A 16494-nucleotide genomic window follows, 5' to 3' on the forward strand; every position below is an offset into this window, starting at 1 on the left:
CAGAGCACTGCTTTATCGCGTTATATCCGAATTCATGTTACATCGGGTGGCGTTATATCGGGGTAGAGGTGTAATAAATAATAATAATAATAGGAGAGATCAACACATCATCAAAATCAGCTACAAGAAAAGTGGTTCCTCCCCTCGCTTCCAAAGCATTTCTGGTAAATTGGACCGAGAAAAGACTCAAATGGCAAAACATTTCCACCTCCTTTCTGCCCGCCCTCCCAAAAAGACTGTATTCATAGGTGCTGGAACTAGAGGTGCTGGGGTGCGACAGCACCTCCTGGCTTGAAGTGGTTTCCATTGTATCCAGGGTTTACAGTTTGGTTCAATGGCTCTCAGCACCCCACACTACACAAACTGCTCCAACACCATTGACTGTATTCCTTCTCCCCCGCCCTTCCTCCTCCCAGTAAGCAGTGTACTGAAGCACTACTGAGAAATCAAGAAGACTGAAAAAAACCCAAAATGTGTCCCTCTTGGCTAAGGATTAGCAAAACATGTTAAAGTTCAGACAATAAAACAAGATTAAATATTAGAAAGCATTAAGATAGCAAGTATAATGACAGGAAATGAAAAATTAATGTTCAATCACATCAAAGGGCAGAATAATTATAGCTCACTGGAAATCTTTGATGCTATATGGAAAGACAGACTGACTCAGCAAAGTGCCTCTCTTCTTTAAAAATTAATACAGATCTTTCCTTTCCAATTTATTGCACTGAGAAAGACTTTCCAACTTAGTAAAACTTGTGGAAGAAACTTCTTCAGGGCCTTTCTGGTCATGGGTCCATGACAGGCCCCTCACATAGAATGCATTCAAATACTCAGATATCTTAGCACTTGGGTTCTAAAAGCAATAAAGCAAGTAGTTGGGAACTACCAGAATAATTACTAGTAGGCACAGTTCACAGGGGCACGTGAAGTTTTGCCTTACAATGACTGTGTCACCCTTAGTTCTAGCTCCTATGTCAACCTTTGCTCAGTCGGTCCTTGGCGGCAGAGGTGGCAACCTGGTTCAATGGTTACATCAGGTGATTACCTTTGATTCTTGCCTATGGTTCGTACTCCACTCCTCTCACCAACCACAGCAATCCATCCAGTCCATCTCTTCTTTCCCTCACTCATATGCACTGGGCTTTCCTTTTCCAGAACAGGCTTCCCCATTTATTCAGGGCAGTGGGCCTCCTGAGATCCCAAATGGACTCCAGAATCCCTTACTTTAACTGCAATGAGGCTTCTGAAAGAGTGCGTCTGTAGCCAAAGAAAGCATTGTAACGCACATCTGAGACCCACGGGCACCTGCCATATGCGACTGAGCAGAAATAGGCACAATCTTATTAGGTGACTGACCAACCAAATGGGCAGAAAGCCTGTCCTGTTCAGGAATGACCAAGATGGTCTTAATGCCTTTCCAGGATATTTTAGTTAACCTTCTTCCTTTGATTAGTGTCAACTTGAACTAAAAACCCTACCATTTCAGCTGACAAGAACAGTGTTTGATGGTGAGGTTTCATGTTATTTTTAGATTTGCTCGGACATGGTCCAACACGGTTAGTATGCAGACATTAATATCTGTCATACTCTGTATCTGCAAAGAATTCTTCATGGAGCATTTCTAAGAATTACCTCCCCTTCAACTCCCCTTTCCAGCTTCTTCTTTCAACACCCTCCACCCCCAACCAGAGCTGATGCTTCCAAACCCGTCGTGAGTTCACCTTGATTCACTAACTGGAAGTTAACCAGAACAGAAAAAGGAATATGTCTACAAGTGACAGACAGGTAGAACTGTCTAACCTAGCACACTGAAATAACTTATACGGACCAGTGTCATATGAGATTAGCTCTACAATGCTCTAAATTAAGCTCAGGTTGCAGACTGACTACAATTCAGCGTCCAGATTACTCGACATTTAAAAAAAATATTGCATCAAAAGATATAATTACAAAAAGGAGGAAATATACAAACATGACAGAGGAAGAGCGGCTACAGGTAAAAATAGCCGGTTATCTCTTTCTAACCAGCAGTACCTCCTGATGCTAACCAGAATGATTGTGTTCCCCTATAACTGAGGGGTCTGATGTAGTTCACTTTTGCTTTCTGACATAATGAGGCAAGTGGGACCGCAATGCTCTTTTACAGGGACAGAAGGCAAATGATTTTAGAAAATGTATCTATTTACCTGGTTTTGAAATCCTAGGTGGTCAAAGTACAAACCAGCAAATACAGTGTTAAGGATCTGACAGCCCATTTTACTGTTTCCCATTCTAGTTAACTTCCTCATAACTAGCACCTCACTGGAACAACTGGTGCTTCAAGATGCCTTTATATTTTAACATGATGTACAAAACAGACCTGTTACCTATGGCAATGTTAAAATAATTGACACTATAGCAAAGGTTCAGACGCACTTTCGTCTCTTACAAATCTCCCGGCTGCTTAAATTTCTCAAAAATTACCTTTGTACTGAAATTTTGCATGTTCTTTCTGCTCATAAGTAATTAAAAAAATATATTTCCAGAAAGTCACTTTGGCTTTATTGAGGTAACATGGAAAATGAGGATCTCAGCTGTTTAAAAGTGTTTCGGATGCTTATTAAAACAACAATAAAATAAATATTTCACACTTATTTAGGGCCTTTCTTTCTGATGGATTCCAAGATGCTTCTATTCTATTCTTGCATGTACAAGAACCACTTCACAATCAACTCAAATGCTGCCAACGCTGGATTTAACATTGCAAGCAACACTACCCACCGTTTAAAACAGCAAGAGAACACTGTATCCAACTGAAATCAAAAGGGAATTGAGAGTCTGAATGTAATAACCACCTTAAAATTTGGACAGGAGACAGGGGTTAACACCTCTAGTCTTGTGAAAAGTGCCACAGAATTTTAATGACAACAACTGTCCAGGAACTATGATTTTACTCAGAAGATGAATCAATTGAAAAGAATCATCTAGCTGAACAACAGTGCTCTGCTTCAAAAATGCCTCTTTGTGGAAATATTAAACCACACCCACATACCCCATTTATTTAATACTTTTAAAGAACCTCCATATGGGGCATTTCCCTTAACAGTGAATATTCATATATTACCAGCATTCACTACATTATAAGTACTTTCCAAACATTCCAAGGCGCCCCCAGTCTACAGACAAACGACGAGACAAAAGTTAGGGGAAAGGAAACAGCTACAGTCAATTTATATACAAGTCAACTTAATTCACTATAAGGAGCAAGATAGAAATGGGTCTTTTAGAAGGATTAATATGTGGACAACCAATGCAAAATATCCATAGAGAACTCTGAAGAGGCATGAGTTAATGTTTAACTCTATAGTTAAAGGTGTTGCCTCAGACTATGAGGTTTAGCAACCTCCAGAACTTACACAGCCACCTTGCATCTACCCCAGAATTTATCTGCAGAAAAGGGCATTGGTAATAAACACCAAAAGAATTAACAAGAAAGGATTTTTTCTTACTCAGTTTGTTTGGGTACGAAGCAATGACTGACTTTCTGAAATCATGATCCTTCCTAAATTTTATTATGACGCGAGGGATGGCGAGGGGAGAGAAGTCTGACATTATTGCTGGTGAAATGTAGTGGATTGACAGCTCTAGAGCCTGAAGTTCTCCATACACAGAAGTCATGATCCATAGACGGTGGTAGTGCAAGCTTCCCTCACATAGCCCCACCAATGCACCTCAAACCTGACCTAGAGGAGCTCCCCCCAGCACTTCAACAGAGGATTTGGTCTTAACAACCCATTCAATTCTAATATATAACAGCCTGCACTATGCTAGGTAAAGCAACTGGCAGAGATATACCACAAGCACAGGCCTCTTTATTAAAAACATGCTCAAGATACCACAGGAATGCAGTACCAGAAATCAGAAACCCTGCTAATCCATTCCATAAACTAGATTATAGATTATTTTCTATGCTAGTCCTGATATCATCTGGCATCATAATAAGGAAACATGCTACCATAACATCATAAAGGTATCAGAGAGTCAACCCACAGCCCTGAGAATGTATATGAAGAAAACAGGAGTTGTCTGGAGGCGGCCTAATTCATTTTTCATATTCTCTCAAAGTCAAACACCAATTTCCTTTATTACAGCTAGCTTTTCGGCCTACAGGAGCCATCCATAAAGATGTTATGATACACAGTTCTAATAGATATTCCATTTAATTAATAACAGGTTTCATTTTTTATGATATCTTTGACTCTAGTATTGCTGTTCAAAGTTAGAATACTGCTGTTTTGTTTGCCTCTACTGCTATTCAATCTCTTTTATTTTAATTTTATTTTATTTTATTTGTAGGCATATAGTATCAGTCATGGCTATAATGCCCCTGATTTCCTTTCTGAGGCTTGTTTTACCATTAAGAATAGTGTGGCATGCATATGAACTAGCTGAAGCAATCTCAAAAATAATACCTATCTTTAAAAAGGGGAACAAAGAGGACCAGAGGGATTATATACCAGTCAGCCTAACTTTGATACAGGAACAAATTATTAAACAATCCATTTGTAAGCACCTAGAGTATAGGAGGGCTATAAGAAATAGACAGCAAGGATTTGTCAAGAACAAATCATGCCAAACCAACCTCATTTCCTCCTTTGACAAGTTTACTGAGTTAGTGGATAAGGAGGAAGCAGTAGATATCTTCATTTTAGAAAGGCTCTTGACAAAGTCCCCCAGGACATTCTCATATGCAAACTAGGGAAATGTGGTCTAGATGAAATTACTACAAGGTGAGGGTACAGCTGGTTGAAAAAAAATGTACTCAAAGCATAGTTATCAACAGTTCATTGTCAAACTGGGAGGGCATACTTAGGTAGGGTTGTGCAGGGGTCTGCCCTGGGTCCGGTATTATTCAATATTTTCATTGATAACTTGGATAAAGGAGAGGAGAGTATGCTTATAAAATCTACAGACACACCAAACTGGGAGGGGTTGCAAGTATTTTGGAGGGCAGGATTACAATTAAAAACAACCTTGACAAATTGGAGAATTGGTCTGAATCCAACAAGAAATGTCATGCCCTTCCTACTCATCTTACTTCAAGGCTCTGTAATGTTTAAGGCTGGAAGGTACAAAATGATTCAAAGCAATATCCCATCTGTTATCCCTGTTCTAAACTTGTATGCAGAGTGTGTCTGAAATGACCAAATAAAGAGCGGTATCTCTTGATCTAGACTGTAATTACCATAAAAATAGAGTTCATACCTACACTTGTTTGCTACAAACAGATGGCTGCTTGCTTTTTTGTCCCATTACACTGCAGCTCTGTCCCATTAGATCCTCTTTGTGGAGAGTGACAGCCTGTGAGGTCAGTTTTCTGACAAGGTCATTTGCCTTCAGAGTATGAAGAGAACGGCACAGAAAGTGGGTTGGGTTATATTTAGAGTTTGGTCCAAGTCAGTGCCATGGTTCCCCACTGTCTCTCCCTTGCAGCACTGTCTCGCGTCTCTGGGTATAACTCTCTGCTGCTGCTACTCAGCCTACAGAATACAAACAGAAAAATCATTCTGAATTACTGTTGTGACTAGGTTTCTCAACTTGCTAAAACAAGTGAATTGGGAGCTCAGAGGAGGAATCATCAATTTCCTTCATTCTGCATCTTTAAATAGACAATTTTCTTTATGAAAGTGGATTTGCCCCTTTGGAGTGAATGAGAGGAAGGAAATTGTCCAGAATACAGCAGAGGAAGATTTCCTGCACTAAGGTAAGTTTGTTTTACCTTGATGATATCATCATCATTGAGAAATTGGATCGTTTGTTTAATGCACCAGACATGATTCTTCTGTTAGACCTCTCCTCTATTTACCCTTAACATGAATGTTTTTTTGGGTTAATGACCTGAATATGGGTCTGGACAAATTCTCAGCTATTTGACTGATGATGTATAAAATATCAATTTGCATATTAATATGGGAAGTAAACGGGAAAATAATTAAGAATACACCAGCACGTGCAATACAGTATCCATGTCTGATTAAATCAGATTTATGAACCTCACAGTAAATATTACAGATTTAGTATTAGAAAGTGCACTCCAAGAAAAGAAACCGTTACATTCTGAAAGTAAGCAAAAAGCGTGTGTATGTGAGAATATATGTGAATGTATGCATGTGTGTGTAGTTAGTGATTATATTATATTTATGTGCATTAAGTGTATGCAGGTTCCGAAAATATGCTTTCCCTTGACAGTAAGCATGCAAAATAGGGTTCACTGCAAGCAGCAAGGATCATTTTAAATAAAGGTCACTCAGAAAGGTGCTCAGGCTCTCTCACATTTCCAAAGAAGTTGCATAGCTTCAGGGCAGCTATAGGCAGGATACAGGGGTCATATGATAGAGGTGTTTTCTTTTCAACAGAAAGCTTCAGACTGGTAGCGCATTGTTTCCTTATAAAACTTAAAAGCAAAAGTATTTTAATTGTTTTCCTTATCTACTTTAATCTGTTATGATGTTTAAAAGAAAAACATGGACAGAATACAACATGCCATATGTAGTAAGGGTTAGGAAGAAATCTATCCAACTAGAGGGGTGATGTTACTGAATCGTACAATGCTAATTTCCTTTCCACAGGAATGTGATGAACAAAGGAATCTGTTTATAGTGAAGTCTGATATAAATGAATCTCTGTTCATAATGAAGTAAAGAATCCTGAATTGTTTCAGTGCATCATGGCATGCACCTTGCAATTCTTAACATTACAATGAATTTCTAATTAGAGCTAAACACTTCTGTAGGGTGAAAAAATGGCTTTCCTCTATGAGGCTTTCCTGTGTATTCTCCAGTCACATTAAGTTCTTGTTTTAATGCAAACTGTGAAATGATGCTCAAACAATAATACTAGCACACCTGAAGTATTACAAACCTTATAAGTACAGTACACTTAATAAAATAAATATTTTGTTACTGCCAGACCATTCCTTGGTCCTGAAGGCCTTATGGAGTCATCTTAGTGGAGATATACCAACAGAACTAAGGTGTAAGAGCAGTTTAATGCAATAGCCTTGTGCGTGGTTATTTATGTCCTTAGCCTTAATAAATAGCTCTACAAGTCTCACTCATTCAATGCTAATGTGCTAGGATCCTCAAATGTAATACTTTAGAGTCTATTTTTGTTTTTGATTTGCTCATGTACCATCCATTGGTGCTAATGAATGTTATACAGATGACTGATAAGGCTGTTACTAGCCCCCAAATGTGTGACACGGTCTGGGTCCATCCCTTGTTCTGCTGGCTGGCAGAACAAAGAAAAGAGCCCCTAACACACTTCAGGTCACATGACATCACCATACAATGTCATGAGTCAACATAAGGAGGTTGTGTTGCTATGTGATGAGGATAGGTCACAATGTGTTAATGGAACATGGATGTATACACCAATGCGACACCACAATGGCTTTCTGAAAAGCAAACACAAATAGGTGTCAATTCTAGAAAACACTCAGCCAATAAGTTTCATTGTGAACAAAAGCTCCAGACATTTTTGACACCGTACCACTAGAAGTTCTCCTTTCTGTCCCCAGTGCAAACTTGTTGCAAAAGCCTATACCTCAGTTGATGCATTTGAAGGCTGGTGGCCTTTATTTTAGGAAGAATAATAAGGCAACAGGAGAGCACTACCACTCATATGGAGTTAGTTCATCTATGCAATGCCGTCCAGTTCAATTAATTAATTCCTGTCTCCTTTTTCTAATATATCTGCTATTAAACTCTTTTGTATAGTATATTACTTTAGGCTATAAAAGTATAATGCTTACATTCTGGCAGAGTCTCACATGCAGAAGGAATCTATCTTGATCACTTATCTTAACTTATAAAAAATCACTCTCTGATGTTTCCTTCTTTCCGATTTCATTTAGCAACGTACTTGCAAGACCTGAGTATTTGACTGATTTTTGGCACAATGAAAGACATAATGGCTGACATCCATTTCCACAAAAGTGCTTCCTAACAGTTCATGGATCTTAATGAATAACTGTTAAAGGAATCTGTCATAGTGTAGATTTGGGCTAAGTAGGAGGTGATCATTCAGATTTTCTGGAGGATTTTTTAATGTGAGGAAATTGGAGGACAACATACTATATGTTGGGCTGTAGAAGAAGTGCTAATGTGTTTCTAAAGTTCATTACCAGGTAAAAAGAAGAACAGGAGTACTTGTGGCACCTTAGAGACTAACAAATTTATTAGAGCATAAGCTTTCGTGGACTACAGCCCACTTCTTCGGATGCATATAGAATGGAACATATAATGAGGAGATATATATACACACATACAGAGAGAGCATAAACAGGTGGGAGTTGTCTTACCAACTCTGAGAGGCCAATTAAGACAACTCCCACCTGTTTATGCTCTCTCTGTATGTGTGTATATATATCTCCTCATTATATGTTCCATTCTATATGCATCCGAAGAAGTGGGCTGTAGTCCACGAAAGCTTATGCTCTAATAAATTTGTTAGTCTCTAAGGTGCCACAAGTACTCCTGTTCTTCTTTTTGCGGATACAGACTAACACGGCTGTTACTCTGAAAATTACCAGGTAAGGACTTAATAGTATTAAGCAGTTACCAACATAAACTAAAAATAGCAACAAGTCTTTGTAGACAGAATTGTTTTTACGTGGATGGGAGATGAGAGAAATATATGAGGAGTGCTTGTCTGTTGATTACCCATATGCTGCCAGCTATCCAGGCAGAGCTCCAAGGGCATATTCATCAATTCATAGATTCCAAGGCCAGAAGGAACTGTTGTGAACCACTGTGACCATCTAGTCTGATTTTCTGTATAACAGGCCAGACAACTTCCCCAAAATAATTCGTAGTGCAGATCTTTTAGAAAAACATCCAATCTTGATTTTAAAACCGCCAGTAATGGAGAATCCACCACAACCCCTGGTAAATCATTCCAATGGCTAATTATTCTCAACATTAGAAATTTAGGCCTCATTTCCAGTTTAAATTTGTCTAGCTTCAACTTCCAGCCATTGGATCATATTATACCTTTCTCTGCTAGATTGAGGAGCCTGATATTAAATATTTGTTCCCCATGTGGGTATATATAGACAGTAATTAAGTCATCCCTTAACCTTCTCTTTATTAAACCAGTGGTTCTCAACCAGGGGTACATGTAACTGTGGGGGTACGCAGAAGTCTTACAGAGGATACATCAACTCATCTACAGATTTGCCTAGTTTTACAACAGGCTACTTAAAAAGCACTAGCAAAATCAATACAAACTAAAATTTCACAGACAAAATGAGAACATAAGCAATTTGTCAGTAACAGTGCGCTGCGACACTTTTGTATTTTTATGTCTGATTTTGTAAGCAAGTAGTTTTTAAGTGAGGTGAATCTTGGGGGGTACAGAAGATAAATCCGATTCCTGAAAGGGGTACAGTAGTCTGGAAAGGTTGAGAACCACTGTATTAAACTAACTAGATCAAGCTCCTTGAGTCTATCCCTATACTACTTGTTTTCTAATCCTTTAGTCATTCTTGTGGCTCTTCTATGAACACTCCAATTTAACAACATCCTTCTTGAATTGTGAGCAGCAGAACTGGACCCAGTGTTCCAGTGGCCATCACACCAGTGCTAAAAACTGAGGTAAAATAATAATTCTGCTGCTGACAGAGTAAACAGATGGGTGACCAAATCCAAACAACACGCGTATCAGCTGGAATTATTCAACCATATTCAGATAACCAGTACTGGTGCTAATATGCTTGTCTACACCGAGCACCTCCCAATGTAACCAAACAGTAACTGGAGCTGGGGTATTCCGTTCAGTCCTGCTGTCCCTGAGCCAAAAGGGACTGGAATCACTACTCAGGCTCTGAGGTGGGGCCAGAGTATGTGACAATTTTCCCAAGTGACTCCCTTTGGCTGGTGATCAGGATGAAGAGGGCACTGTGCATAGCGTCCCTCAGCCAAAGGGAAAGTAATGCGATGGGAGAGGAGAGGGCTGCAATGGAAGAGGGAAGAAAGAGAGAAAGTGGCCAAAATATATTCAAAACTAAATCACTGTCTAATTAGCTGCAATTCAGTTGCTCTCATTAATAGGCATTTATTCTGTGGCAGCAACTTGAGGGGAACCAGGTTGGAGCCCCATTGTGCTAGTTTCAGTATAGAGAAAATGGCAGTCCTTGCCCTCACCCAGCTTACAGTCTAGGATTCTTCATTAAGTCATCTCAAGAACTGGACACAGATTTCCCATGGAATAATCATGCTGCATTTCATGTTTTATGCAGGCATGCTGTGCTTGCAAATTAACTCATTTCAACACTGTTCCATGCTGATTATCGTGACTCTCAGTGGGCACTATTACAGGAGGAATGATAATGGAGATGGTGCTCTCACGTATGCAAAAGGAGAATGACGGGCTGGCTATTATATAGCCAACAAGGACAACAAAAAAATTCAAAACTGGAGTTAAGCAAAGAATTCACCACATCATTTTATTTTCTGCTGAAGAATCTATTTTCCCACCATATTTTACTGGTGACAGGGAGGAAGAAAAATCAGAGTTGATACTTACAACAAGCCACACAGCCCCAAGCTTCGTCTGACCTGCTTTTACAAATCCATCTCTCACAATGCGACAGAAAAAAAGAAAAAACTTGTCCATGGGGTCGCCCGCTGGATTTCACCCTCTGTGCACCAGACAAATAACATCTTAGTGACATCTCAGCGTAGAACAGATATTCTGCTCTGAGAAAAACAATTGAGTCTACAGCCTGTGTGCTCTTTCTCAGTCTGGGACATTGTTGGAGTGAACACAAGCATCTCCGACACTGTATTTCAACTGTGCATTAGAAAATATTATCCCCATATGGGGAAATTCACCCTTACTCTCCCAAAAGCACCTCGCTTTGTGTTTCTATCCAAGGAGAGGCTGGGGACAGCCACCTGCAGTCATGGGCAGGCTATAGGGGCTAACACAGCCTCTTTGTGAGTGCTATAACAATTTATGGGCTGGTATATTGACTGCTACTCCTCTGTCCTCCAAGCACAGATTCCTGGACACTGTATCCACTTAGACATGGGTCTAGTGGTCCCTCCATCAACATATGCCCCAATACTCACCTCTGTAACAGATTATTCAGAATTGGTGAAGAACCTACTATTGTGGCAGAGAGAGAACAGAGAGTCCCCCCTGTGTGGGATGAATTTTGCCCTTAGAGCCAACTCCTGGGGAAAATGGCACAACTTGAGTAAATGGGCTGTGTGCTCAGATTATAGCATGCAAAAAGCACAAGAATGAAACTGTAATCTGTAACCACCACATGTAGTAGCCAGTACCCACCTGAGCTTTGCAGGTACCACATGGTACCTCAGATGCAGCCCCACTGTTGTCCCATATGCAGATGCTCTGGCCACGCTCCCATCCTACCCCTAACCCTCACCTACAGGCAAATTAGGGAGTTCTACCGCATGGATACCCATTGTCCAGCCACTCACACAACACAAAGGACTGGCTGCAGGGAGGGCATGTCATGATTTGCCCCTTTGATTCTCTTAGAGGAGAGAATTTTTAAAATGTCCCTTAGGCTTTGTTGGGTGAGGAGGGAGAATAACAATGAAATCTTTATTTAAGAAAATAAAAAAAAAGATGACAAAGAAGAGAATTAAAATGACCAAGTCACAGTATTTGAACCATTTAATTTGCCATGCAAAGAAACATCCCAGTTGTGTGTGCATCAGTTTATACATTTTCAGGTTAAAGATCATTATCTATACCTTACATATCCACTTTCAGCTGTATACGAAAAGTGATGACTTTTACTGGACCATGTCTTGCATTATATTCAAAATTAAATATAGCTGTTTACAGCTTCCAGGCTACTGAAAAACTAGAGCAGTAAACTGAAAATGAGTATTAAGGTTGGAGATCTATTTCTTTCCATGGCAACAGATGTTCTATAGCAGGTTCACAGATAGACCCTTGCTCCTACAAGGGATTAGCTCAGAAAAGTCCAGAAGGAAGACAGTAGTAGGGGGAAATTACTATAACATTTACTATAGCAATTACTATGAGTTCAGAATGTACATTTAATCTCTCAGTATGCTAAATAAAGTCCACAAGTTAAATAGAGGAGCTGAAAAGCCTAGAAAAGCATTGGCAGCAATGCCAAAACTTTGCTGAAGTGACCTTTCTAAGAACAGTGTAGCTGTAGACTTCAATGCCAGCTGCCGAGGGAGTGTAATACTGTACATGCAGTGCTGATTTAACGGTACATTTCATTCTAAGATTACTTTGTTTTATTAAAAATATTTTTCAATAACATTCACATTTGCATGATATGGCCATAATTATACAGGAAAAGGCACCTAAAATTTATTTTATATTATATATTTTTTTCATTCATTCCTCAGGCAAATATTTCATCTTCAGTTATATATACTAAATGTCACCAGCTTCAGATAACCTGCACCAGGACTAAAAAATTAAATCTAAGTATAATGACTCTACTGAGTTCCACTCTCTTTCCTACTGCAAAGAGGAGATGTATTTGTGCATATCTATGCATTTTATATACAGAGAAATATGGATTGAAGACCAACTCCAACAGACAATCCCCTGCTTTAAGCAAACATTTTAAAGTAACCTTTCTAATTCATTTTGTCCAACTTTTATTCAAAGCCACCTTTTCTAAGAGTCGTTTATTGCTGGCCCCATGGCTGGTCATTTACACAGAAAGTAAGAACAGTGTGAAAACTCTCTTATGCACAAAATGAGCACTATTTTAAAAAATCAATATTTAGCGTGCTATTACATTTTACTTAACCACAGTATACCACAAACAACGCTGCATGAGAGAGAATGCATAACCAAGAGAGGAAAAAATGCAGGACACTCCCAACATAGACCTTTGGATGATAAATATTTGGGAAGATCTCTCTATGAAGTTCAACAGCTTGAAAAATAATGTGCATAGTACAATGAAAACTGGATATGTTAGGCCACATGTGTTTGTCTTAGTTACATGAGTAGTTCCATCCAGTAAGATAACTTATGAAAGTAAAACAGGCAGAAAATGTTACTTATTTTCACATCCCTTGTTTGGTGGAGTAGAATTAAGGGATGAAAAGGGCAGCTTGCTCTTTTGCCGAGAGCCATTATGAGTGGTGATCCCCAAATGAAAGAGGAACAAGCATTTGGCTTGTAAATTGTTAATCAGAGTCACTCACTACACAGGGGACTCCATTGGTGTTGGTGTCACCTTGTGAAATCATTTTAAGGTTTGGTACCTTTTGTTGGGTCTGCAGGAATGCGATGCCAAGATCAGCTGTTTGAATTCCCAGTTTGGAACATAAACACGTGCTGTAGCTGCTTATGCAAGTAAAGTGGGGCTCAGATATCCTGCTGATGAGGATGGTATTAGATTCTGAATGAAACAGAACTAGCTACTACTTCAGTTTCAGTCAGTTACTGCAAAAGTCATCCTACTGCTATCCCAAAAATAAGCAAAATGCAACATATCTTTAGGTTTCAAAATTAAACTTTACCATTAACTATATCAATAATTAGGAGGGGAAATCCCACTTGGAAAGGGGGGTGAATACATAGTTTATTTGTACTCGTGAAAAGTGACAGATTAAAACCAATTGGATGGACAAAAAAGTAGCGCAGTCAGTTGCTCTGCAGTTCTTCCTACATAGCTGTGCCAGTGCACATCAAGCCTCAGCAGCAACACCCCATGCTGTTTGACTGCTCAGGAGCGCAGTCAGCAAAATTATTTAATATTTTTTTTTCTGTGGACAAGCAGACATTTCAAGTTCAGACTGAGATGACCCAACTCTGTCAGTTTGTAACACAGAACTTGAGCCTACATCTCTAGGGAAAAACTAGAGCATTAATCCCCCCATTATAACTACGTTCACCTGACTGCTAGTCAGTCTATGTAGAGGGACACAGCCTAATTATAGAGGGAACAGTCCTTAAAAATTTTCACTGGGGTTGATCTCATGAATCCTAATTCTCTCCCATTTTATAAATCCCACCCAGTTTGCTCTTGTGGAAGGGTTGCTGTTAAGTTGTAAGAGATGCCCCCTCCAGCCAGTGGAACACGACACAAGAAATCAACAGCAGGTCTCATTAAGTAATGCAGAGCATTATTATCAGGCCATTGGAGCAATCAGGGCTGGGTCCTTCTCTGTCATCTTCTAAAGAGTGCCTGCATAATTGAAGACAATCTATCTCTATATAAGTTTTACATTATTTTAGAGAAGGTAAAACACTAACTGTTCGGCAGTTTCAGATTTTACAATTGTTGAAGGTATATTAAAGGCATTCATTTGTGTTGCACATATTCTTTGCATTCTGTATAAATACCTCTTGCATACATTCAGAGGAGGTGGCTCCAGACAGTACATTTGTAGTGCAGCTATATGCAGATCTGTGGGAAGGGCTGTCTAGTGGTTGTATTCGGTGTCGGGGGTAAAGATTCCTAGATTTTACTCCTAGCTCTAATATTGACTTGCTGGGATCTTTAGCAAGTCACTAAACCTCTTTCTGTCTCAGTTTGCCCATTTGAAAAAAGGACCCACTAACACTTTCTACTGTCAGGACAGAGCATCATCAGCTGAGCCTGAGGACTAGTCAGCCCCACCTCCAGGCAGATAAATGAGCTTAGCTGGGTTCAGGGGCGCTGGAACAATTTGTATAGTGGGGATGCTGAGAGCTATTGAACCAAACTGTATACCCTGGAATGTATATGATGTATTTGATGGAAATCACTTCAAGCCAGGGTGCAGCCACACACCAGGCACCCCTACTCCAGCACCTATGGCTGGGTTGTGGTAGGACTGCCTGACTGGCAACCCACCTGATTGGCTGAAGGGAGCCAGCAGCAGTAGCAGGTTGCTGGTTGCTCAATGCTTTGCCCGCTGCTGTGATTGCTCATGCTCCAGCCTTGCTCCTGACTTGTTCCTGCCCTACCTCAGCCCTGCGTCCCTTTCCTGGCTCCAGCTCTGACCCTTGGCTCTGGTTCCTGGCTCCTGAGTCCGGCTCTGATCTTTGGCTTTGCTTCCTGGCTCCGACCACTAGCCTCCAGCTCCAGCTCTGGTTCCTGGCCACCCCCAGTCTGGTTCTAACCACTGAACTGGTCTGCCAGCGCTTGGGCTCTTGACACCTACCTTACTGAGGTGGTTTGAAGCTTAATTAATATTTGTAAAAGGCTACGGGATCCTTGGGAGAAAGTGCTGCAGAAGCATAAAGAATAATTAGTTAATTTACTACCTTCATTTTTCCCTTCTACAATAAGGACAGAAGGAACACAGAGTCTCTGCATGATCCACTGAAAAAGAAGTAGTGCTTTGTAATGAGCTCCATGTACCAGCCTTCAAAATGTCAAGAAGAAAAACTAACCTGAGGCTGGCTCTACACAGCTCTGGCTGAATGAGATAGAATTTAACCCTGAAATTACAGTTCTGAAAATTCTGCATAGTAATAAGAAATATTTAAAGTGTCACTTTCTCATAGCTCTATTAGACCAAAACGGTCTAGGAGAATGTGTTTGCATCGAACAAAAAATGGAGATGGATCAGTCCTATCCATAGGGCTTGACTGTTGCACACAACCCAAGGAATTACTGGAGAAAGATTTTGTAAAGCTAGGGTTGGAATACATGATACAGAGGACACAGAAGCAGTATTTTCTCTAGACCCTGCCCTCAGTGCAGGAGACAATGCCTCATAATGCAGATATCCTCCGATTCCCTGCACAATTTCACACTCTATGAATTTCTCACTCTAGGCCAGGGGTCGGCAACGTTTGGCACGCGGCTCGCCAGGGTAAGCACCCTGGCAGGCTGGGCCAGTTTATTTACTTGCTGACGCGGCAGGTTCGGCCGATCGCGGCCCCCACTGGCCGCGGTTCGCTGTCCCGGGCCAATGGGGGCGGCGGGAAGCCATGGCCAGCACATCCCTCGCCCATGCCGCTTCCCGCCGCCCCCATTGGCCTGGGACGGTGAACTGCGGCCAGTGGGGGCCACGATTGACTGAACCTGCCACGTCAACAGGTAAATAAACTAGCCCGGCCCGCCAGGGTGCTTACCCTGGCGAGCTGCGTGCCAAAGGTTGCCGACCCCTGCTCTAGGCCCTGCGAGGAACTGTGGTTTCTTCCTCTTGTTTCCTTTATAGCAAAATCAATGCCAGGAAAACACACGAAGGTGGAACTTTACCATTGATACAAAGGAGTCTGGATAGGTATCATTATTCGTGAAGAGGACAGCAGCGTCTAGATGTAACAGCTTTCAGAGTTGTTTGCCAGTTACCAAAACTAGCAACATTCAAAAGAATCAAAAGGTTAAACTACAGAAGTAATAAATGATCTCAAGTCAGGATCAATGTAATGTTTTATTGGTTGCATGCTGCTGGGAAGGAACATCTATCCATAAGGTACTTCATCAAACAATCAGACCAAAGTAGTGAGAGAAGAATTAGTCCTATATTTGGCCAGCTA

The 16494-nt window shown here is 40.5% G+C and overlaps 2 protein-coding genes across 6 annotated transcripts in view; one reads left to right on the top strand and one right to left on the bottom strand.

Annotated features, from left to right (window-relative positions):
* Positions 1-16494, bottom strand: part of CMSS1 (cms1 ribosomal small subunit homolog) — a 360808-nt gene that overhangs the window by 48305 nt on the left and 296009 nt on the right. Inside the window, exon 1 of one of the 5 annotated variants that reach the window (XM_054044815.1) lies at positions 5249-5337. The exons of 2 other annotated variants lie outside the window; for them this stretch is intronic. The gene's annotated coding sequence lies outside the window, so the exon portion shown is untranslated. Of the gene's footprint in view, positions 1-1045; positions 1254-5244; positions 5338-16494 lie in introns of those variants that run through there. 2 more of the 5 variants (XM_054044807.1, XM_054044825.1) reach the window with 2 other exon arrangements.
* Positions 5472-16494, top strand: part of FILIP1L (filamin A interacting protein 1 like) — a 296405-nt gene continuing 285382 nt past the window's right edge. Inside the window, exon 1 of the mRNA XM_054044711.1 lies at positions 5472-5743. The gene's annotated coding sequence lies outside the window, so the exon portion shown is untranslated. The remainder of the gene's footprint in view (positions 5744-16494) is intronic.

The sequence above is a fragment of the Malaclemys terrapin genome, chromosome 1 (assembly GCF_027887155.1).
Source record: "Malaclemys terrapin pileata isolate rMalTer1 chromosome 1, rMalTer1.hap1, whole genome shotgun sequence".
In the NCBI taxonomy this organism is placed as follows: domain Eukaryota; kingdom Metazoa; phylum Chordata; order Testudines; family Emydidae; genus Malaclemys; species Malaclemys terrapin.